This window comes from Chiloscyllium plagiosum, chromosome 19 (genome assembly GCF_004010195.1).
Source record: "Chiloscyllium plagiosum isolate BGI_BamShark_2017 chromosome 19, ASM401019v2, whole genome shotgun sequence".
Taxonomy (NCBI): Eukaryota; Metazoa; Chordata; class Chondrichthyes; order Orectolobiformes; family Hemiscylliidae; genus Chiloscyllium; species Chiloscyllium plagiosum.
The window spans coordinates 21,074,652-21,097,864 of record NC_057728.1 but is presented as its reverse complement, the minus strand read 5'-3'; the positions used below and the strand labels follow the sequence as shown (position 1 = coordinate 21,097,864).

Below are 23,213 nucleotides of genomic sequence, written 5' to 3'. Positions count from 1 at the left end.
TATCTGTAACTAAATTAATGCCTTGCCTATTGTTGCAGACAATGGACAAATAAATTTCACAGTCAAGCATATTAAAGCCTGATTGTAACTTGGACAGCAGTCTTGCAGGTTGAGGATAAGGTAGCAACAAACTGGCCTAACTTTGACAGTGCCCAGGAGATTAAACCTGCAGGCTTTAAATGATTTATTCAGAATTTTGCCGAATATCAGTGTGAAGTGCCATTTGAGTAGCAGATGGAAGCCAGGTGTTGTGTAACTGAAAATCAAAAGAACGTTCCACAGTACTCATAAATTGTTAGCAGGAGGTTTGCCAGGTGGAACAGAGAAGGCTGCAAGTTTCTTTGTTTGGCTGGGTTGAACATCTTTCTTTTTCTGCTCTTAAAGCAAAGGCAAAAAATGACACTCTTTTTCCATTAAGTTACATTGGCAGGTAAACCACTATGGCTTCCACATTTTGCAAAACACAGCAATTGGTATAATTGAGTCCCACTAGCTTTGAACAGATATCACTCCAGTGACTTTGGTGTTCCATGGCAGTGTTAATTATTCATCCACCTGGCTTCTTCCTAATGTGATTTCAAGTTTGGAAAGACACATATTGAACAATGAGTAAAAAAAGAGATTACAATGGCTGAAATGTAATGGATTCAGTAAATGTAAAAAATTAATATCGAAATCCAAAGTTATGACTCTGATCCTGAAATTACTTAGGTATTTCAGTGTTTCCATATGATATACAATGCTCAAAAGAGAGATGTGGTCAAAGTTTCTTTGTCTTCCATTAATTTAAGATAATCTATAAATAACATTTCCTCTACAGTGTGCAGCCCAAGGCCATTCTGATGGTCTGCACACGGTAATCAGCATGTCAATATTTTCCCAGCATTGACTTCTGATTTTCAAGATTGCTGCCAACAAGGACCTCAGCGATCCATGTAGAAAAAAGAAACATCTGTGGAAACATTGTCAATAAGGCTCACGATGTGGCTCATTTCCACTTTTTGAAGTGACATACACAGGGACCCACTCTCTGCAAATTAAAAGAATATGTTCAAGCCAAGCACTTCATTTTAATTACCCAGAAACCTGGAAGTAATTGTTCCCCGTTGCTTTCTCAATGGCAATGTCACAGTCAATCTGTTAACTTGTCAAATAATTTCTCCCTTTTCCCCTCTTGCATAAATTGTTGTAATCATTTAAAATTTTGTTCTTGTATTTGTCCTGAAGAGTGCAAAATGAAAAGCTTCAGCAAATATCATGCTTTTCAGCAATATTCAAGTTCTGTTTTACAGAACAGTTGCTACATATTCTTATTTATTTCAGTTTAATTAGCGGCAGACCCATATTTCAGGTTTGTTTGTTCCTGAACCAATATATTGCAATAAAGATTTGGCAAATCAGAATTGGTGTTTTATATTATGATCTGTGTTATATGGCTGGACGCATGTAGAATGTGCTATGTCGTGGAACGAGTTGGAACTTTTGATTGATATTGATGAATATCTATTGTTGCTAATTTTTGCACAACAAAAAAAACATTAGAATGAATTCAACAACCAGAAAATATTGAGCAATTATCATTATCCTCATGGGGGCCACTCTTCTTTTAAATGTAGTCATCACTTCACTTGATACACAGAAAGTAAATTCTTGATGACCATAGGAATCCAAACTCCTACATCTTGCTGGTGCACCTAAGGAGCAGCAGAATCTGCAAGATCACAGCAGCATTCCAAATTAACTCTTCCACATTATGTCTGTTGGTTTGTAATTCACTTTGCAATAATAAATTTTGTATTTTAATTGGATATGTCCATTTTGGGACTTGGCTTATTAGATTAAAATACACAGTAACTTTACATTGCAATGGCCACCACACTTTTAAAGCAAATACTCATAATCTTAAGCTTTGTGGTTTAACATTATGCCAATACTGTATTAATATTTATTAATGTGAAAGCTTCCACTGTAATAGGTACAGAGATGGTGGAGTTTCATTGCTTGAAATTGACATTTGTTTTGTTCACATTGATCTTTTGACATTAGGGGATGTATTTTTTTCCATTCAGCTTGCTTACTATTTACAATTTTTGCTTATGCTATTGACAAGCAATAAAATAATTGAGCAAAATTGAAAAACACACCATTGTTTTGCAAAGCAATATAAATCAAGGCGGAATGCTGAAAGGCAACTAAGATGTTCTACTTCTACCCAGATGTGCTAAGAATGAACGTGAATCAGGGTTAAGTGAACGTCCTAACTACTAACGGACAGTCTTATGTATAATCACGCAGCGTCTACTTATTTGTAACTAAATTTATGTCTTTGCCCATTGTTACGCACAATGGACAAATAAATTCCCCTCCCCCAAAGCCTGATTGTAACTTGGACAGCAGTCTTGCAGGTTAAGGATGAGGTAGCAACAAACTGGCCTAACTTTGACAGTGCCCAGGAGATTAAACCTGCAGGCTTTAAATGTATAGATTTATTCAGAATTTTGCCGAATATCAGTGTGAAGTGGCATTTGAGTAGCAGATGGAAGCCAGGTGTTGTGTAACTGAAAATCAAAAGAACGTTCCACAGTTCTCATAAATTGCTAGCAGGAGGTTTGCCAGGTGGAACAGAGAAGGCTGCAAGTTTCTTTGTTTGGCTGGGCTGGGTTGAACAAAGGCAAAAAATGACACTCTTTTTCCATTAAGTTACATTGGCAGGTAAACCACTATGGCTTCCACATTTTGCAAAACACAACAATTGGTATAATTAATGAGTCCCACTGGCTTTGAACAGGTATCACTCCAGTTACTTTGGCATTCCATGTCAGCGTTAATTATTCATCCACCTAGCTTCTTCCTGATGTGTTTTCAAGTTTGGAAAGACACATATTGAACAATGAGTAATAAAGAGATTATACCAGCAGAAATGTAATGGATTCAATAAATGTTAAAAATTAATATTGAAATCCAAAGTTATGACTCTGATCCTAAAATGACTTCGGCATTTCGGTGTTTCCAAATGAGACACAATGCTCAAAAGAGAGACGGGGTCAAAGTTTCCTTGTGTTCCACTAATTTAAGAGAACAGTTCTTCTAAGATGTGCAACACAAAGCCACTCTGATGGTCTGTACACAGTAATCAGCATGTCAACATTTTCCCAGCATTGACTTATGGTTTTCAAGGTTGCTGCCAACAAGGACCTCAGTGATCCATGTAGAAAAACGGAAAATCTGTGGGACCATCGTCAATAGGGCTCATAATGTGGCTCATTTCCACTTTTTGAAGTGACATACACAGGGACCCACTCTCTGCAAATGAAAAGAAATGTTCAAGCAAAGTACCTCATTTTAATTACCCAGAAATCTGGGAGTAATTGTTCCCCGTTGCTTTCTCAATGGCAATGTCACAGTCAATCTGTTAACTTGTCAAATAATTTCTCCCTTTTTGCCTGTTGCATAAATTGTTGTGATCATTTAAAATTGGCATTCTTGTATTTGTCCTGAAGAGTACAACATAAAAAACTTCAGCAAAATATCATGCTTTTCATTAACATTCAAGTTCTGTTTTACGGAACAGTTGATCACATATTCTTACTCTTATTTTTATTCTTTCTCTTACCACATGTGGACTGCTCATATATTCCATAGGCTGAACAATGCATGCCCTCCACCTTCAAACCACTAGTTGTCAGCATAAAATCCAGCAGGTGCCCTTCTTGCTGTCTACCTGTTCACCACGGCCTTGTTGAAATTTTATGTAGTGCGTGCACATCAGACCCAATTAATGATGAATTAAGGTCCCTATCTATTATTGGAACACTTTATCTAAAACTGGGGAGAACCATGCGATAGGGAACATCTGACAACTTCAAATGCATGGGCTGGTACCAGACCCAGTAGAGACACCCCTTCTTTAATATTTCCCAGTCATCTCTTGACCCTGGTCCACCAACAACCTCACTCAGAACCTTAATTGAGGACTTATATATGGAGAAATTGGCATTCCCAACCGTGGTTACCACTTCAGTCATCCACTTGGCTCCATAAAACGTTCACCAATGGTAATACCTTCATAATTAACATGTAGACATTGTGAAATATTAATCCCTGCAAAAATAGATTTGGTGCAGAGTTTTTTGGCAATCTATTTTTTTTGCTATATGGTTGCTTAGCTAAGAGTTACAGAGGTACCTGATTTATGGTGATTCACTGTCACTGAGAAAATTATAAATGAATGAATAACAGTGAAGCTGTTGGTATTTATGATGCTGGGTGTATTAGGTGGTCTAGACAGTTATTACATCCATGATCACTATCTCCCTCTTGCTCACCCAAACACTGTCTCTTCACCCTGCCCCAAGTGAATATACCAATACTATATTGATTGGGTAGAATGGATAATCCAGACTCCACTTATTTTATGTACAATACTGTACACTTGGAAATACTACAACTGTCTAATGTCTGCTAGCTTTCCCATTCTTACAACAATTTTTATTTCCTCACTCATTGAAGAGCATTTGAATTTTTTGAGGTGAGGTGGAGGACCCATGCTAAAACCCATGGCACCCTTTACACAAAATTCCAACCCCTTCCATGCAAAAAATATTGCAAGGCTCCACAGGAAAAATAAGTGTTGTGGCTGCCTAGTTGTAAAAAGTGGTGGTGATTGAATATCCTTTGTTGTCATGTGCATTCAATATAAAATACAGTGAAAAGTGTGCTCTTACGTAAGCACCATTCACATTAATTTAGAATAAAACTTTTAAAAAATATCTTAAAGAGAATCCAACTTTCCTTCTCCACTGCTACAGCATACCACCGCCAGAGTCCCACTCCGGGCTTCCCAGCCCATGCCATGCTGCCAAAGAGAGTGTCCCACTCTGGGTTACACCAGACCACACTATGCTGCTGTCAGGAGCCCACTCTATGTGGAAGCAAGAGTCTTGATCCAGGCTTCAAAGGCCAACCAACCAACTCTGTAGCTGCGCTGCCTGTGAAAACACTGCCGCTACCTCCCACAAACAAAAGATAAGACCTTTATTTGCAATCTGATAAAAGCAATGTTTCTTACATAACAACATAAAAGTCTTCATTGTACTGGTCACACAAAAGTGTTAAATATATAGATAAAAACAGAGCTTAACACAAATGGGAAAACACCTATCTACATTTCCATCACAAAAAATAAATATCTCCCTCGATTCTTCTTTTCAAGGATTGAAAATTAGGAACTTCTAAAGTTAGAGCTTGATACATTACAGACTGGAGGAGCAATTGGTGCAAAAAGGCAGTTCCATTTTTTATCTATTATTCAACACCTAGGTAGCAGCCTTTTCCATTCTCTTGGCAGGGGAGTTTATAGTGTTGTTGCTGGAATGTTCATTTAGCTTCACTTCTTACCATGTAAATTGCAAAATGTCTGTTTCAAGGCAGTTAGTTTTAACTCCCAATGCAGCATGGCATCATTGAAACCTGCTTTGTGCACTGCAGAAAGTTGGTGCTGAATTGTGAAAGCTTAAATGATGAAATTGGCCTGCAGGCTGCCCAATGAACATAAATACAAGATACAGGAGCAGAAGTAGGCCATTTGGCTCATTGAGTTTGCTCTGTTTTTCAGTGAGATCATGGCTGAACAAATAATTCTCAACTGCACTTTCCTGCCTTTTCCCCATAACCTTTGATTCCCTCGGTCCTGAATATGCTTTATGATCCAGCTTCTGCAGCACTCTGTGGTAAAGACTTCACTACCCTCTGAGAGAAGGAAATCTTCCTTATCTGCCTTACGTGGTTGACCCCTTACTCCAGGGGAGATTATGCCTTTCGGTTCTAGACTCCCACAAGTGGTAGCAACTTTTTAGCATCCACCTTATCAAACCTCCTCAGAATCTTACATGTTTCAATAAGAGTGTCTCTTATTTTTCTAAACTCACACAGTACAACACTCAACTTCATAAGAAAATCCCTCCAAACCGGGGATCAACTTTATGAATCTTTTCAAGACAGTCCATAATGCTACTCTTAGATAATGTGGCCAAACATGTTCACAGTATTCTAAGAGTGGTCTAAGTACAACCTTATATAGTTTTAGCAAGACTTCCCTGTTGTTAAATGCTATTCTTTTTTAAATAAAACCAATATTCCATTTGCTGGCCAAACATGTTCACAGTATTCTAAGAGTGGTCTAAGTACAACCTTATATAAGACTTCCCTGTTGTTAAATGCTATTCTTTTTTAAATAAAACCAATATTCCATTTGCCTTCCCTGTTACCTTTGAACTTCCATTCTATATCACTGACCTCATTCCTCGTGGACTTTTTATTTGTTTGGTGAAACTGAAATACAGTGTCATTTAAAATTTGAGTTTGAATTTTGAGCCACAGAAAAATTCTTGATTCACTGAGATGAATTTTGATTTTAGAGCAGACGGTCACTAATTGGGATCTTCCTCCCCACCCCTCCCTCAAAATGACATGCAGACAGGTTCTATGTTCAATTAAAAGAGTAGGTGGACTCCTGAAGATGGACAATCAATTAGAGGCCAGCTACTTCTCAGTCATTTTTTTAAAAAAATAAAGCACTCAGGACACCAATCTTGGGGTTAGGGGCATGGACACAATTTTAGAGGCCAGCCTTTGGCTGCAACTCCACCTTGATAGTTGGGAAGGACCTACAAACCTGTCGACAGGCAGCTAAACCACTTCCCTCTGCATCAGGAAATTGAAGGCTGACTGGAAAATTCTAGTCGGTCTCCATTGCCCATATTTAACAAAACTGTTAACAAGCATAGTCATCTGCCCAAAATGTGGAGCAGGTGGCTTGAAGGGTGCAACCTGTGCCTGCATTAATTAAAATAGTTGACATTCGGAATGGGGAATTCAGGAAATCCGCATGTTGGCTAGGCTCCCCGCCTTCTTCCTGACCAAAACGGGATCTCCGAAAGCTAGTGTGCTTCCAATTAAACCTGTTGGACTGTTGTGTGATTTTTAACTTTGTACACCCCAGTCCAACACCAGCATCTTCAAATCCTTCCCTTTGAGTGGTGTTAAAGCAGATATTGTGGGTAATGTGAAAAAAGGATTTATCCTTCAGCTGACTTCTGATATTTAAATGTTTGAATCCTCAAAATCACAAAAAAACCCATCTGGAATGTACATTTTTTAACATGTTAAAAAGGAACAAGAAAAGGTTTCATAACGAGAAAACTGATATTTATTGACAAGATGAATGCCACAATTCATGTCAGCTCTGATGAAGAGTCTCTAGACTCGAAACATTAGCTTGCTCTCTCTCCACGGATGCTATCTGACCCATTGTGATTTCCAACATTTTCTGTTTTCAGTACAAGTTCCAGCATTTGCAGTAATTTGCTCCTACAGTGAAGGATAAAATGGCTTTCGAAAGGCATCAATTGCTTTGGTTTCATTTACAGGATTCATAATTAAAAGAAAGTGATGTTGTTTTACTGAAACATTGTTCAGTGAGAATCTTGCACGCAATAATCTTCTTTACAAATGATCAATGGGACTAACACACATAGCTATTGAATATGCCAATGAAGTGTTAAAAGGCTATTTTGCATGAAAGGAAACGTCTTGCTATGTTTTCTACCTATTAATGTGCACAAAATGGTACTCCACTCCAGACAATATATTTTTTCATAAATTCACCGATTAGTATTAATATTTTGCTGTTTAACTAATTGGAAACATATCCCAACTGTTGTTAGATTCTCACTCTGGTACGGTTATACTTTATTCTGCAGTTTTTACCTGGAGCCATAAAAATAGATAGTTTACATGTGCCTATTAACATCTTATTGTTCTCAATACTGGTAAAAGTTGTATTAAAATTCTCCAAATAAAATAATTTGAGATGAATTGTTGTGATCATTCAGTTTCTTCTTGGGTGCTCATAAATCAGTCAAGATTTAGGGCTTTACATTATCAGCATCATCCCCTCATAAACCTGGGTGGACTTTCACACACAAAACTGAACAGAATATTGGCCAATAATTTCCTCAGATCTGCTCCCACTCCACTCAGGTATATTTGCCACAATTTTGAGAACAAATCCAGTACATATCCAAATTCAGTGTCTAAAATTGTCAACTATACATTATCTACTCAATATCATGATAAATTAGTTACCTGTTTTTGTCCTGCTATCTTTCCCCACTACTCATAAGGATTGTATAGAAATATCATCGCAGCCTGACTCAAAACAGGAAGTGGAAGCAGTTTTTTTTCAACAAAATCCATTTTCTAACTTTCTCTGCTTTGAGATCCCTCTTTTCAGGTTTACTTGTCTTCTGAAAAACAAACTTTTAACCAAGCTTTCAATTGTGCCTTCTAATTTTTGTCTTCATGGTTCAGGATATTAATCTATGTGTTTATTTGGCAAGTACCTTGGGACATTTATGCTAAATGGAAGTTAATGTTATTAAATCTGTATATGATTATGGCCTGACGGTGGAAAATTGAGTTTTAGATGAGCTAACTATTCACGATAAACTGAACCCTTACCAGAAAATAAACTCTGTAAATTCTATGCAGTTGTCTTAGCACATAAAGTACCCATGCCAGAGCGGTAGGTTTCAGCATACAGGTCATTCTGCAAGAATACGTATTTTGTTAATGCCATTGCCGAATTGGGGACACTGCTTCTAAAGTGCAAACTTTTAAAATGAGTTACATAGGAACGCAATCATTGCATTATAGAAGAACTACCTGAAATATCAATTTTCAAACATAATGGACAACCCCAGCAGTTTATCTTCAATTGTTTCATGGTCATCATTAGAATCTTAATACCAGATTTTTACTAAATTCAAATTCTACTGTGGCAGGATTTGAACTGGATCCCTGGAATATTACATGGGTTTCTGAACTAATAGTCTAGTGACAATACCGCTGGACTGTCACCTCTTTTTAGATACTACTGCACATGTGTCTGGTCTCACAACACAAAAGCAGAACAGAAACCAGTACTGATGGTAGTAGTCAGAATCCAAATATAAACAGTCAACTCCTCCCAAGCTTGACTTGCATAGAACCAAGTGATTACTGGGCTTGGTAAAAACAAAGGCAAGGGATAATTAAATCCAGAGATTCAAAATTTTGATTTTTAACTCATGGCTTAAGGGCTCAATAGCATAGATGATAATGTTCTTGTTGTACTTCCCCCTTAGCTTATCAGTTCTCCTCACCCCTTGACCTTATTTGCTTTTTATATCAGACATAATAGGTATAAACAGAATGAGAATTAAGAACTTCATTCTTCTAGTGACTTAATTTAGTTGCTGCCACTCAAAACAACCAACAAAGCATTTGGTGACAACTGTTGTTATCACATCCCGAATTAAGTATTGATAAGCGTATGTTCTTACTCTATTAAACGTGATCTCATCCCAAATCCAATTATCTCTGGCCTTCCACCTCCAGAACATGATGAAAACTGAATTTTGGCGTTGTATGGAGCTCAAATGATGTGATAATTAATATTCAACATTAACATATCAAGGTTAACATTACACATATGTAGGTCTTGATGATTTAGACAGGTATATATTAACAAATTAATGTTAGATTTGGGTTATTATAATGCACTAAAGCAATTCTGCACTCCTTTTAATTTTGTTTAGTAAAATCTAATGGGGAAAGCAATGTTTAGACATTGCTATGACTCGTCCTGGGTAGACAAGCAGGAGGTTGGAAGATCACAGCAAGCCAGGCAACAACATGAGGTGAAGAAGTCAACATTTCAGGTGTAACCCTTCTTCAAGACTAATCCCCAGACAAAGTTCAGATGCCAACTCACAGACATAGACTGCCTCAACCTGTCCACTCCCCTCACCCACTCCAACCTCCCGCCCTCGCAATGCGCACCCCGCCATTCCCTCTGCTCCAACCCCAACCACAACATCAAAACAGTAGACAAGGGGGTATGGGGGGGGCACAGTGGTAGTTTGGCGCACTGACCTCTACACCGCTGAAGCCAGGTGCCAACTTGCAGACATCTCCTCTTCCTGCCTCCTCGACCATGACCTTGCCTCCCATCACCAAACCATCATCTGCCAGACCATCCACAACCCCATCACCTCTGGGAATTTTCCATGCACAGCATCCAGCCTCATAGAACCCCACACTGTCTGATTATACCTCCTATTGTAGATTCACAAACCTGACTTTCCGGTTGACCCATTGTCTCAGCCTGCTCCTGTCCCACTGACCACATCTCTGCATACTTTGACACTGCCCTGTTCCCCCTTAGTCCAGGAACTCCCTATCTACATTCGGGATACCACTTACTCCCTTTACCTCATCTAAAACTTTCATTTCCCTGTCCCCATACGTCTTCTCTTCACCACAGATATCCAGTCCTGTATACATCTATCTGCCATGACAGAGGCCTCCAACCCCTTCACTCTTCCTCTCATGCTGTCCCAACCAGTAGCCTTCCACTGACACCATGGCTGAACTGGTCCTCACCTTTTTTTTGTAAATATATTTATTAGCAAATTTTTTTAACTTTACAAACATATAAAATTATTGAAAAAAAATCAATAACAAATATCAGGATAATAAAAAGAAAAAAAACACAAATTACAATACAACTACTATCTACTAAATACTAACCTATCCTATAATACAAAGTAAACACTAACACTGTGCAAAGCAACACCAAAAAAAAGAAAAAGAAAAGCAAAAACAAAAAAACAAAACAAAACACAAAATACAGAACAGTTATGCTCGGCGCAATGCTCCGAAACAAAGGAATCGGAGCATTGTATATATACCCGTATTAACTCAGGAGACCCCCTCCAGGGCCCAGGGCTTTACAAATCTAACCATCCTGTTTAAACAAACGCTATAGTAAAGATAACTGACACATCTATATCCAAATAACTCAAGTAGAGCTGCCATGTCTTATAAAAATTGTCTGTTGTGTGTTGCATCATGTTTGTAAAAAAAAGTCCAAGGGAATGTGCTCCATAATTAATTTCTGAAACCCAGCAAGCCCTGCGGGTTCTTAGACACCCAATTCATCAGAATATTCTTCCATGCACAGTATGCAAGAATATTAAATAGTTTCTTCCCATGCCTGTGTAAAGATGGTAAATTTGGTAGACCTAAGAGGAGAGATATCGGGTCTACTTTGACTTCAGTCCTCAATACCCTCCCTATCTCTCCCGCCACAGCACTCCAATAAACACGGAGCCTGTAGCATGTCCAGAAACAATGGGTAAGAGTATCTACACTTATTTTACATTTGGGGCACACTGGAGATGCTCCTTATGTAAACTTCGCCAGATGAACCCTGTGCAGAACTTTTAACTGCGTAGCACATGCCCTATTACAAATTGAGATCTTTTGAGTATTCTCCCATATGTTCTCCCATGTTTCAGAAGAGATCTCCACTCCCAGCTCTTGCTCCCAGACCCCACATAACCGGTTAATATCCTGCCAGGCCATGCCACCAAGTAGGCCATAGAGGGCACTAACTGAAAGGTCTTTGTGAAACGTTGGTGATGACCGCGGCCAGAGGGTGGCGATAGAAAACCTCCACCAACCTAGCAAAGACTCCACCCAACACAAACTGTTCTAAGACATAAAAAAGATACGGCCATTCCACCTGGTCAAATGCTTTCTCTGCATCTAAGGAAATCACCAACCTCTGAAGCGATCGTTGCTGACAAGCTTAGACCATATTCAGCAACCTTCTAATATTTTTAGAGGACCTACGGCCCCTTAGAAAGCCTGTCTGGTCCTCTTTAATAATATGGGGCAACACCCCTTCCAATCTCAGCGCCAGGATCTTGAAATCTGAATTTAATAAAGAGATGGGCCTGCATGAGGCATTATCCTCAGGAACCTTCCCCTTCTTAAGAATTAGGGAAATATTAGCTTCTCTCAAAGATGGTGGTAGGCGTTCATGCATATAGGAGTGATTGTACATTTACAACATTGGCCCTGACAGAATCCCTATAAACTCCTTATAAAACTCACCTGGAAGACCATCAGGGCCAGGCACTTTCCCACTCTGAAGTTGTTTAGCTGTCTCCTGTATTTCCTGAACTGGGGGCATTAAGTAGAGAGGCCTGTTCCAAGGTTACCCTGAGAGGTCCAGATTCTTAAAAAAGGTCTCCATTTTAGCCCTCTTCTCCTCACAACCTTCAGACCGATACAATTCAGAGTAAAAGCTCTGAAAAGCCTCACTAGTCTTTTTAGCATCATATGTAAGGACCCCAGTGCTGTCTCTGATTTCAGCAATGGATTGGGGAGCACGCTTTTTCCTAGTCAAGTACGCTAAATACTTCCCTAGCCTATTTCCATATTCAAACAGCCTTTGTCTCGCAAAAGCAAGTACTTTCTTTGCGTTTTGTGTCAGTATTGAATTCAAGGCAGCCTGGAAGGCCGTGATCCGCTGTAGCTTCGTCACCGAATGCCGCACAAAATGTGTTGCCTCGGCGGCTTTCAACCGCATCTCAAGTAGACGCTGCTGTTCCACCTTCTGTCGATTCCGGCTAGCCGAATAGGAAATAGCTAATCCCCTAGCAAAGGCCTTTGTAGTCTCCCATAGCATAGATGGACTACTAGCCGTGCCTGAGTTGATAGTCAAAAATTCCTGAAACTCCTTCAAAAAGTATTCCACAAATTTGGAATCCTTAAGGAGAAAAGGGTCCAAATGCCAGTGCCACAAACCTAGCCCCTCACTCTTGGCCTTAACTTCCAAATATACTGCTGCATGATCAGAGACAGATATATTCCCAATTTTACAACCCATAATTGAATCCAGAAGGGCCGAGGGAGCCAGAAAGAGGTCAATTCTCGTGTGACATTTATGTAGGTTTGAAAAAAAAGGTGAAGTCGCTGCTGGTAGGTTGAAGACATCTCCAAATATCCACCAGCCCCAACTCCTCGCATAAGTCATCCACCTGCTTGGCATGCGAAGAAATTGTTGGGTGCCCACAAGGCATCCTGTCGACTGTCGGATCCAAAAGACAATTAAAATCATCCCCCATAATAATGTGCCATGTTCCAAAAGCACTCAACTTAGAGAAAGCACTAATCAAACATTTGAGGACAGTAGACGTTTAAAATGCCATATTCCTCCCTATGTATCAGGGCTTTAAGTATTACAAACCGTCCCTGCTCATCTTTCACCTGTTCTAATAATGTGAATGGAAGATTTTTCTGGATAAGTACCGCCACTCCCCTACATTTAGTAGTAAAGGATGAAAAAAATACCCGGTCATAACCCCCTCCGTTGTAATTTCAGCTGTTTCCCATCATCAAGATAGGTTTCCTACAACAAAGTGATATCAACTCTTTCCCTCTTAAGGCGAGATAGCACTTTTTTCCTTTTAACAGGCGAATGACTTCCCTTAATGTTCCAGGTGCACCACTTAATAAGACACTTAACTATATCCTCTTTCAGAGACTCTGGGAGGGAGAAACCTGTTTACAAAGCGCCGAGCATAAGTAAATAAAGACTCATAAATTTGAAGAACTATATATATACAAAAACTAGAGCTGAAAATGTGTTGCTGGAAAAGCGCAGCAGGTCAGGCAGCATCCAGGGAACAGGAGAATCGACGTTTCGGGCATAAGCCATTCTTCTCCTCAAAGATATACAAAAACTACACTACCATAACTATAAACAACTATTACTCCCAAAAAACTACAAAAAAAAGCAACTATAAAACCTTGAATGGAAGACTCTTCCCCCTGCCTGTAGGGGGCACTCACCCTACCCATCCCCTCCTTCACAGCTCCTTCAAACCCCGACTGTGCCCCAGCCTTAGGCCAGAAAAAAAAGATGATCCATAAGTCAACAGAGAAAGGACCAAGTCAGGATGAGCACTCCACCCATCCCTGGCTTCATGTCACCCCTACTTGTGACTAAAAGAGAAACAGAAGAAACAAAAAAAAGGGAGAGACAACAAAGAACATCCACAAAATTTCCCATCCGAAAATCCAGTTATTAAAAAAAAAGGAGCAACTTATTCCAAGGTCTTTCTCCCCTTTCCAAAAAGGAAATTATTAGGGAGAAAGAAAGGAATTTTTAAGAAAGGAAGGGAAAACATGGGGATAAACAGAAACGAGAACAAACATTAACCGTATTTTTCAGGCCAGTCTATCTATTTTAAAGTGTCCACAAAGTTTTTAGCCTTATCCGCTGAGTCAACTTTATAAACCGAGTCCTCGTGGCTGAAATGGAGCACTGCGGGGTATCTCCTGGAGTACTAGATGACCAGGTTCCTCAGCCTCTTTTTAACTTCATCGAAGGACTTCCTCTTTTGAATTACAGCTGCAGAAAATCTTGGAAAAACATGATTTTTGACCCCTTGTACAGCAGTGCCTGTGGATCTTTTCCCAGGGATCAGGAAGCTTCTACGACTTTTTGCTTGCCTTTATATGAATGGAAGTGCACTAGGACCGAGCGGGGTGCTGCACTGGGCCTGACCTGTGCACTGTAACCCACAAAGAAGCTGACTGGCTGCTCACCTTCCTCACCTTCAGGGAGCCCAACAATTCGGAGATTTAACCTCCGACCTCGATTTTCGAGGTTGTCGATATGGTCTCGCAAGGCCCGCGTCTCTCGCTCCAGCACCTAGACTCTACTAGATGAGGACTCCATTGCAGCTTCCGAGGCCTTAGTTTGACCCTCCACCTCCTCCAGCCTCTCCCCGAGGCCCTGGATCTCCTGCTCATGCTTCTGCAGCATGGATGTAATAGTGTAGACCTGGGCACGAATCTCCCCACGGATTTCCTCAATCGCAGCCGCAACTTTCAAGGTAAGTCTCTCCATCGCCACAGCCAATTCCTGTGAGTCTCTCAGGTCTCCGGGGGAGTTCAGGAGAGGCTGCTGCTGCTGCAGTCTCTGGTGTTGTAGGTGCTGCAGGGGAATGTCCTCCCTGCTGCTGTTTGCTTGCTCCTTTTCCCTTTGGCATCCTTCCCACTCCCAAATATTAACAAATATGTGTTTGTAAGGTTAAAACTAATAATTCCACCACATAAGTTGGCCAGGGATAACAAAAAACACCTGTATGCCTTGGCTGTTAGGCAGAACTGTCCACAGCAGTTCTACAGAATCACCGCCATTTTGCCGAGTCAGTCCTCACCTTTAAGAATTTCTCCTTCCAAACCTCCCACTTCCTCCAAACTAAAGGGGTAGCCATGGGCACCTACATGACCCTGGGCTATGCCTGTCTCTTTGTCAGGGATGTGGAACCGTCCATTTTCTGCAGCTACACTGGCACCATCCCCCACCTTTTCCTCCACTACATCGATGACTGTATCAGCGCTACCTCGTTCTCCCACGAGTAGATTGAACGGTTCATCACTAATACCTTTCACCCCGACTTCAAATTCACCTGGACCATCTCGGACACCTTCCTGCCCCTTCCTGGACCTCTCCATCTCGGCGACCATTTAACCACAGACATCTACTACAAACTCACCAACTCCCACAGCTACCTGGACTACACCTTCTCCCATCCTGTCTCTTATAAAAATGCCATCCTATATTCCCAATTCCTCCGCCTCCGCCACGTCTGTTCCCAGGATGACCAATTCCACCATAGAAAATCCCAGATGGCCTCCTTCTTCAAAGACTGCAATTTCCCTTTCCACATGGATGATGATGTCCTCCACTGGTTTTCACCAGTTTCCTCATTTCCCCTCCCCCCACCTCATCCCAGTCCCAAGCCAACAACTTGGCTCTGCCTTCTTGATCTGTCCCTAGTCTTTCCCATCTATCCTCTCCACCCTCCTCTCTGATATATCACCTTCTCCCACCATTGCACTCTCAGCTACCTTCACCAGACCTGATTTCACCAGGCTTTCTTGATTCAGCCAACCAGATATCCTTAACTGATCTTTTCCCATTTGAAAGCATTTGCTGGGACTTATGTGTTTGCAAATGATGTAGCTGATAATGCAGGTGGTCTGATTAGTATGTTGCAAAGATAAAAATTAGGCCAATTGTGAATAATGAAGAAGGTTGTCAAAGGATACAGCAGGATATAGATCAATTGAAAAGTTGGGTGGAGAAATGATGGCTGGAATTCAATTCAGACAGGTTTGAGGTGATGCATTTTGAGAGGTCAAATGCAAGAGGAAAGTATACAGTACATGGCAACACCCTTAGGATCATTGATGAACGGAGGGATCTTGGGATCCAAGTCCATAGCTCCCTGAATGTGGCAACACAAGTGGATAAGATGTTAAAGAAGGCATATAGCAGCTTGCCTTCATTGTTTGGGGCATTGAGTGTAAAATGTGGCAAGTCATGTGCAGCTGTATAAAACTTTAGTTAGGCTGCGTTGGAGAACTGTCTGTAGTCCTGGTTGCTGCACTATAGGAAGAATATGGAGGCATTGGTCAGGGTACAAAACAGGTTTATGAATTACCTGGCCTGCAGGGCATTAGCTACAAGGAGAGGATGGACAAATATGGATTGTTTTCACTACAGAATTGGTGGCTGAGGGATGACTTCATGTAAGTATGTAAAATAATGAGAGGTATGGATAGGATAGATAGTCAGAGTCTTTTTCCCAGAGTGGAAATATCAAATTCTAGGGGCCATAGGTTTAAGGGCCTACACAGCTGAGGGCATACGTATCAATGATAGCAAAGGGGAGGATATTGATAAGAAATCACAGTAAGCCGAATGCCAGGCTTGTGTGAGAGTTTTCTTTGCTGGCTCTTGAATATGTGCAGCTGCATTTCAGTTTGTCAGAAATGCCCAACATTCAGAATCTCTCTCCCAAAAAATTGTAGTCAGTGGGTAACACAGGTTGAATTCTTGAGTACTGATAATGAGAAGCAGCAGAAATGTTATTTGCTACCTAGGAGTCATAAATAGTACAAATTAGGTTCATTCTCCCCATGTACTCATTTTTAGACATTATCCAATTGCTCGATCACTGTCCTTTGAATGGGACATTAACAAGAGGTCTGTCTGGTCTCTCATGGATAGAAAATAATGTAAGGGTGGCATATGAAAAAGTGCACGGAAATTTTCCTCATGCCCTGGCCAATTCACATTTTAATTTAATTTTGTAGAGTTCAGTTTTGCTTCAACATGTGGGCCCTTAATTTGTTTTTGATGGTCGCGTACCTTTTGCTTGGTTTATGGAGGAAGCTGGCCATTTAAATCATCAACCGTCTCCATACCTACATAATTTTGGTAATGCAAAAATGTGTCGCTTGCAGAGCAGACCAGCAGGACTAAATTTTGTGCATTTATTCAGATAGCCAGAATACTCATTTGACAGATAAGACACCTTTTGGATATGGTCCCAGGATATCTTTGTGGGACATCAGGTGACCTCAGAAAAAGTTAGGTACCCTTTGCATGAAGTAAGGTGTCCTTTGGAGGAGATAAAGTGGTCTTTGGAATGGTTAAAAAAAATGTATAAAGTGTAAAACTTCAAGTTCATTGAAACTGTCAAAATCAACTATCAAAAGTGTCAAAAGAAACTTTAGGGAGGCCCTCCACCACTCTGATTAAAACTTTGACCTTCTGGATCGCTTTCTTAGTTGGGTTAGGTTTGTGGAGCCGAGAAAATTCTGATTTTTGTGCTCCTGATCCAGGATCAAATGTTCAGATTTATAACTCCCATATTAAACACTTTCCAAAAGAGATTGTTAAGGTGACGGCAACTTAGTTTTGGTGGAGTGGAACACTGTTGGGTTGTTATGTGAAACAACTATTTAGCCAAGAGCAACAACTTAAACACAAGTATGCTAGAGATTTTCTCAAATTTAACCCAAAGAGCAAGGACACAGCAAATTCCAATATAAATAATAGCAACAAAGGCTATTCTGATGCTTAGTTGTTGAAATAAATGATTGCTTATGCCAGCACTATTCAATAGGCAATGGTGGAAATACTCAAGGAAATGGTGCAGCATTTGTGGAAAGAGAAACAAAGGGTAGAATTTTTGTTCCATTGAGTGCTGGAGGTAATGGCAGGAAAATTGGGAAAATAGGGTGAAAATTAGAAAATCAGAATTTCGAATTGAGGAATGTTGAGAAAAAAATTTAGATTTTCTCCTTATGACTTAAAGAGCAAATTCTGAAATTTGCTAATGAACAGTGACTAACTTATTTCCATCATTTGCACTTTTTTTTAACTTTTAGTATATTTCTTATAGTTTTGTTTTTACTAACTTTCTGGAGAGGCAGCGATGGCACTGAGCTCTTTGAATTTGGCAGTTGGCAAGATGTCCAGAGCGAGGCAGTGGCTGGGGGCCTGGTCCAGGAAACTCGGCGAGTTCACAATGCCTGGCATGCAGACTGAAGGTGAGGCTGAGGGCTGGCACAGATGGTGACTGGATCGGGGGCTTTGGCAGTCCGGCTGAAAGCATGGATCAGTACTTTGGCAAATTGAGATGCAGGAATGACGCCAAGGAGATTGCCTTGACATCTGTAGCAATGACACGAGCAGGGGAAATTGAACCAGTGTGGGGAAAATGTGCTAAAGCGAAGGAGATCCAGCCCTTGTAGGAAATGCAGTCATAGCATGATGAAGCACTTAAGAAAGACTGAACTGGCTGAACTTTTAAGTTTATTTCTTCATTTTTCAACTTAATTCTCAGAAGGACTGTAATATTTAACTTCTATTTATTTATTTCTTTGTTTTACACTATAGTAAGAGTGACTGTAATGTTTAACTTTTAACTTTGTTCCTTATTTCTTTCTACCTTGTTCTTATGTGTTTCTACCTCGGTACTTATACCTAAGATGGCGCCATGCGTGGCAACTTGAAAATTTTTCACTGTACTCCTTTACTTTTGCACTTGGAGTACATGTGACAATAAAGTCTAAATCTATATTGATTGAAGATGATGGATACTGATCGAGGATGATCAGCCATGATCATAATGAATGGTGGTGCTGGCTCGAAGGGCAGAATGGCCTACTCCTGCACCTATTGTCTAAACCTGAATCATTAATTGCTCAACTCACCTTATTTCAATGCAGTTTCTCATTCTCCTTTCTTTCCTTGAGAAACTAGGTGATGCTAATGCCAACAGGAAAATCAGAATGATTACTTGATGATAGCAGTTCAGTGTTTGCCTCTTCAGATTTTCATCCAACTCTGTTTTCACCACAAGGTCCTTTCAATATCCATCACACCTTCCTCCTGCTTTCATCAATACAAGTTGGCAAGAGCAAACCATAAGTCTCAACATATCATCATGCTTGCTCTTGGCCAAAATCACACTCCATTTCAGTCCTCCCAGGACTTCATTTTTTTTTTAACCTATAACTAGTATTTCTGTCAGGTCCCTTTGCACATAGGAATAAACACAAATCTAATGCATCTACACAGGATGCATCTTATAGTCCTTAATTCCTTAGCTCTCATTCACTTTGCCCTTAAATGGACACTGCCAGCCTCAATGGCTTGAATTGCTTTTTAGCACACAGGCTCTTCTGTGCTTAGTTACACCCACTAACTTCTGTGGCTTTCTTAACTTTGTAGCACAGAGAGACATAGACAGACTTGTCACACCTAGGAATATAGAACAGTCCAATGAGTGGACATGGCATTATACTACATATTAGGCACATTTTTTTTAGATTAGATTACATTACAGTGTGGAAACAGGCCCTTCGGCCCAACAAGCCCACACCGACCTGCCGAAGCGCAACCCACCCATACCCCTACATTTACCCCCTACCTAACACTACGGGCTATTTAGCATGGCCAATTCACCTGACCTGCACATCTTTGGACTGTGGGAGGAAACCGGAGCACCCGGAGGAAACCCACGCAGACACGGGGAGAACGTGCAAACTCCACACAGTCAGTCGCCTGAGGCGGGAATTGAACCCGGTTCTCTGGCGCTGTGAGGCAGCAGTGCTAACCACTGTGCCACCGTACCACCCACATTACTGACGTACCTACAGTATTTGCCAGCAGCTTACGTGGCAAACGCAGTGCATGTGCTTCAATGGCATTTCTGAAGTCAAAAGGGACTAATGCCTAATCAGGTCAAGGAGGATCATGCTCAGTCAAGGGACTTGTCTGATTTCAAGCCAGGGGGTTAACCACAGTACGTCCAGTTTAAAAAATTCCTAACTCCAGACTAGGTTTTCCCTCAAGAATAAGGCTTCTCTGAGATGCTCTGAGATCTATCAATGGGCCTGATTCAATGGTGTTACAACATGGGGTAAATCCCTCTGTTAATTTAAACATGACACACATAGAACCTCACCTCACACTGTAATCTGTTAAATATCCCAAAGGTCACTATTTAAAGTAAACATTAGCAATTTTATTCTTAAAGTCCAAAAGAGAACACTAAACAACTATTTACAGCTCCATTCTCTTAAACATATCTTTTACCTCCCATTCTACAATGCTTGTCTGATAAAAGAAACCTGATTAAGAAGATTCAACTTTTAAAACCAGCTAGCTGTCGAATCTTCTCTTTGTATCTTCCTCTGCAGATTTTCTTCTGTCACCTTTTCTTCAGTATTCTGCTTCACAGGTCTTTCATGTGAACAGCTATTCAGCTAGCAGTCTGTACTTGTTGGTGCTTGACAGTCCTTTGTAGTTCTCCCACTAACCGTTCAAAATATCCAGTTTTATACCCCAAAACATCAGATCATCTCATTGGTTTTGATGTCATCAAAAACATTATATTTCAAATTCGATTGGATTTTGGTACCTTGGGTCATAATTTAAACTGAATGGCTGAATTTGAATTTGTTTTTGTTCCATAGCAACAAATAGCTGGAGTTGTGTTTCGACCAAGTGTTACATTTGTACCTTGTTCAGGACACTCTGAGCTTTCAAACAGTCCTTGCTAGCTTTTCAACTCTCTTAAAGGTACAATACGTACTCACACCGTCATAACAATGGACATAAACCTAGCAAGTTGTAAACATTTCTTAAACAGTATAAGTTTTACAGGACTATTCCTGACACACAATGGGAACGCATTTCCTGAAAGATGCCTAAGAATCAGGGACCATCAGTAAGTTCACAAGTACAGTGATAGAGTCACAGATTCATACAGCATGGAAACAGACCGTTCGGTTCAGTTGGTCCATGCTGACTATGTTCCTGAACTAAACTAGTTCCACTTGACCATATTTGGCCCATATCCCTCCAAACCATTTCGGTTCAAGTGTTTATCCAAATGACTTTACAATATAACAGTGCAAAAATCAGTTGTTCAATATGCACAACTCCAGCCAATGCATTACAGTCGGCCTTTAAAAAGATGTATTAAAGCACAACTGAACCAATAATAAGGATTAGGCAACTGAGGAATGAGGACAGACTGAGGAAGCATAATTCATGGAAATTATTTCAAAACCTTGACCTTGTAGCAAATATGCAAAAGTGATGACTGCAGATGCTGGAAACCAGAGTCTAGATTAGAGTGATGAAGGAATGATGAAGGGCTTTTGCCCGAAACGTTGATTTTCCTGCTCCTCAGATGCTGCCTGACCTGCTGTGCTTTTCCAGCACCATCTAATCTAGACACTTGTAGCAAACTACTACCAGAATGCGAGGGTCAAGTCCAGTGTAGAAAAGTAAGCTGTAAACTTGGATTCAACTGGTTCACATAGAAAATAAGTGAGTTTTTGGAGTAGGGATATCAGGCAGAGAGTATCAGGAAACCAGAGAAAGATCTGGAAAGATGTGAGGGCAGCACGGTGGCTCAGTGGTTAGCACTGCTGCCTCAGTACCAGGAACCCAGGTTCAATTCCTGCCTCGGGCGACTGTCCGTGTGGAGTTTGCACATTCTCCCTATGTCTGTGTGAGTTTCCTTCGGGTGCTCTGGTTTCGTCCCACAGTCCAAAGATGTAAAGGTTAGGTGAAATAGCTATGCTAAATTGCCCATAGTGTTAGGCGCATTAGGAGACAGTGAGGTCTGCAGATGCTGGACATCAGAGTTGAGAGTGTGTTGCTAGAAAAGCACAGCAGGTGAGGCAGCATCCGAGGAGCAGGAAAAATCGACATTTCGAACCAGAGCCCATCATCAGGAATGAGGCTGGGATCCTCAGGGATGGAGGGATAAATGGGAGGGGGCATGGAGGTGGGGCTAGGGAGAAGGTAGTTGAGAGTCCAATAGGTGGATGGTGGTGGGGATAAAGGTGATAGTTCAGAAGGAAGATTGACAGGTCATGAGAGCGGTCCTGAGTTGTAAGGTTGGAACTGGGGAAAGGTGGGGTGAGGGGAAATGAGGAAACTGGTGAAGTCCACATTGATGCCCTGGGATTGAAGGGTTCTGAGGCAGAAGATAAGGTGTTCTTCCTCCAGGCATCAGGTGGTGAGGGAGTGGTGATGGAGGAGGCTTAGGACCTTCATGTCCTCAGCAGAGTGGGAAGGGGAATTGAAATGTTCAGCCACGGGGCGGTGGGGTTGATTGATGCAGAGCGCTTTAGAGAACATCTTCGTGGCACCTGCACCAACCAACCCCACTGGCCCGCGGCTGAACCTTGATGTGTTATTTTATACAATAAATGCACCATTTTGCACTGGGATTGATCCTTAACTGCATGTCATATTGGGCGATTTATCTGATTTGCTGTCATCAGATCTATGTACAAGTTTGTTGGCTTTTATAAATGATGTGACAGGAACCACTCTCTCCCAGTTCCATATAACTAAAATAAAAATAAGTATATAAGTTTAATTGTATAAACAAGTTAAATGTTAATAGCGCATTTTTAGGACAGTGGGCTGAATGGCACATTTTCATGATAAAATTTGTAACTTCTATTAATGACAGACGTTAATGCTGAACATTTATTATAAGTTCTGATATCTAATTTTATTTGTAGCATTTTGTAACTATTTCAACCAAAATATTTTCTCATGATTGAGCTACGTAATATTTTCAATATGAAAATAAATATATTAGTACTAATTTAATCTATTTCCATATGGGCGATTAAAATAAAAGGAGTTAACTGTGAACTTACCAAAAGCTAAAACTCGAAATGTTTGAAGAGGATGAAATGAGATCGTAAAGAAAAACGATGCAACTGCAACATCCCCTCAAACCCTTCTTTAAACTGAAGACTTTTCTCTGAGGCTGATAGAGGAGCAGCGGAACCTTTTTTCTTGGTTCAATTTACTCTCCCGCGCCGAAGGGAGTTTAGGCGGACGGCGTTTGGGTGAGCACTCGCCGGGCGATTTAACAGAAAATAATCAAGAATCGTTTGAAAAGAGCTCTGCG

The 23,213-nt window shown here is 40.6% G+C and overlaps 1 long non-coding RNA gene across 2 annotated transcripts in view; it reads right to left on the bottom strand.

Annotated features, from left to right (window-relative positions):
- LOC122559579 overlaps positions 1 to 23,088 on the bottom strand; it is a 69,393-nt gene extending 46,305 nt beyond the window's left edge. The window contains exon 1 of one of the 2 annotated variants that reach the window (XR_006314472.1): positions 22,957 to 23,088. This is a non-coding gene — a long non-coding RNA (uncharacterized LOC122559579). The remainder of the gene's footprint in view (positions 1 to 22,956) is intronic. The other variant, XR_006314473.1, reaches the window with a different exon arrangement.
- Between the last annotated feature and the right edge of the window lie 125 nt (positions 23,089 to 23,213).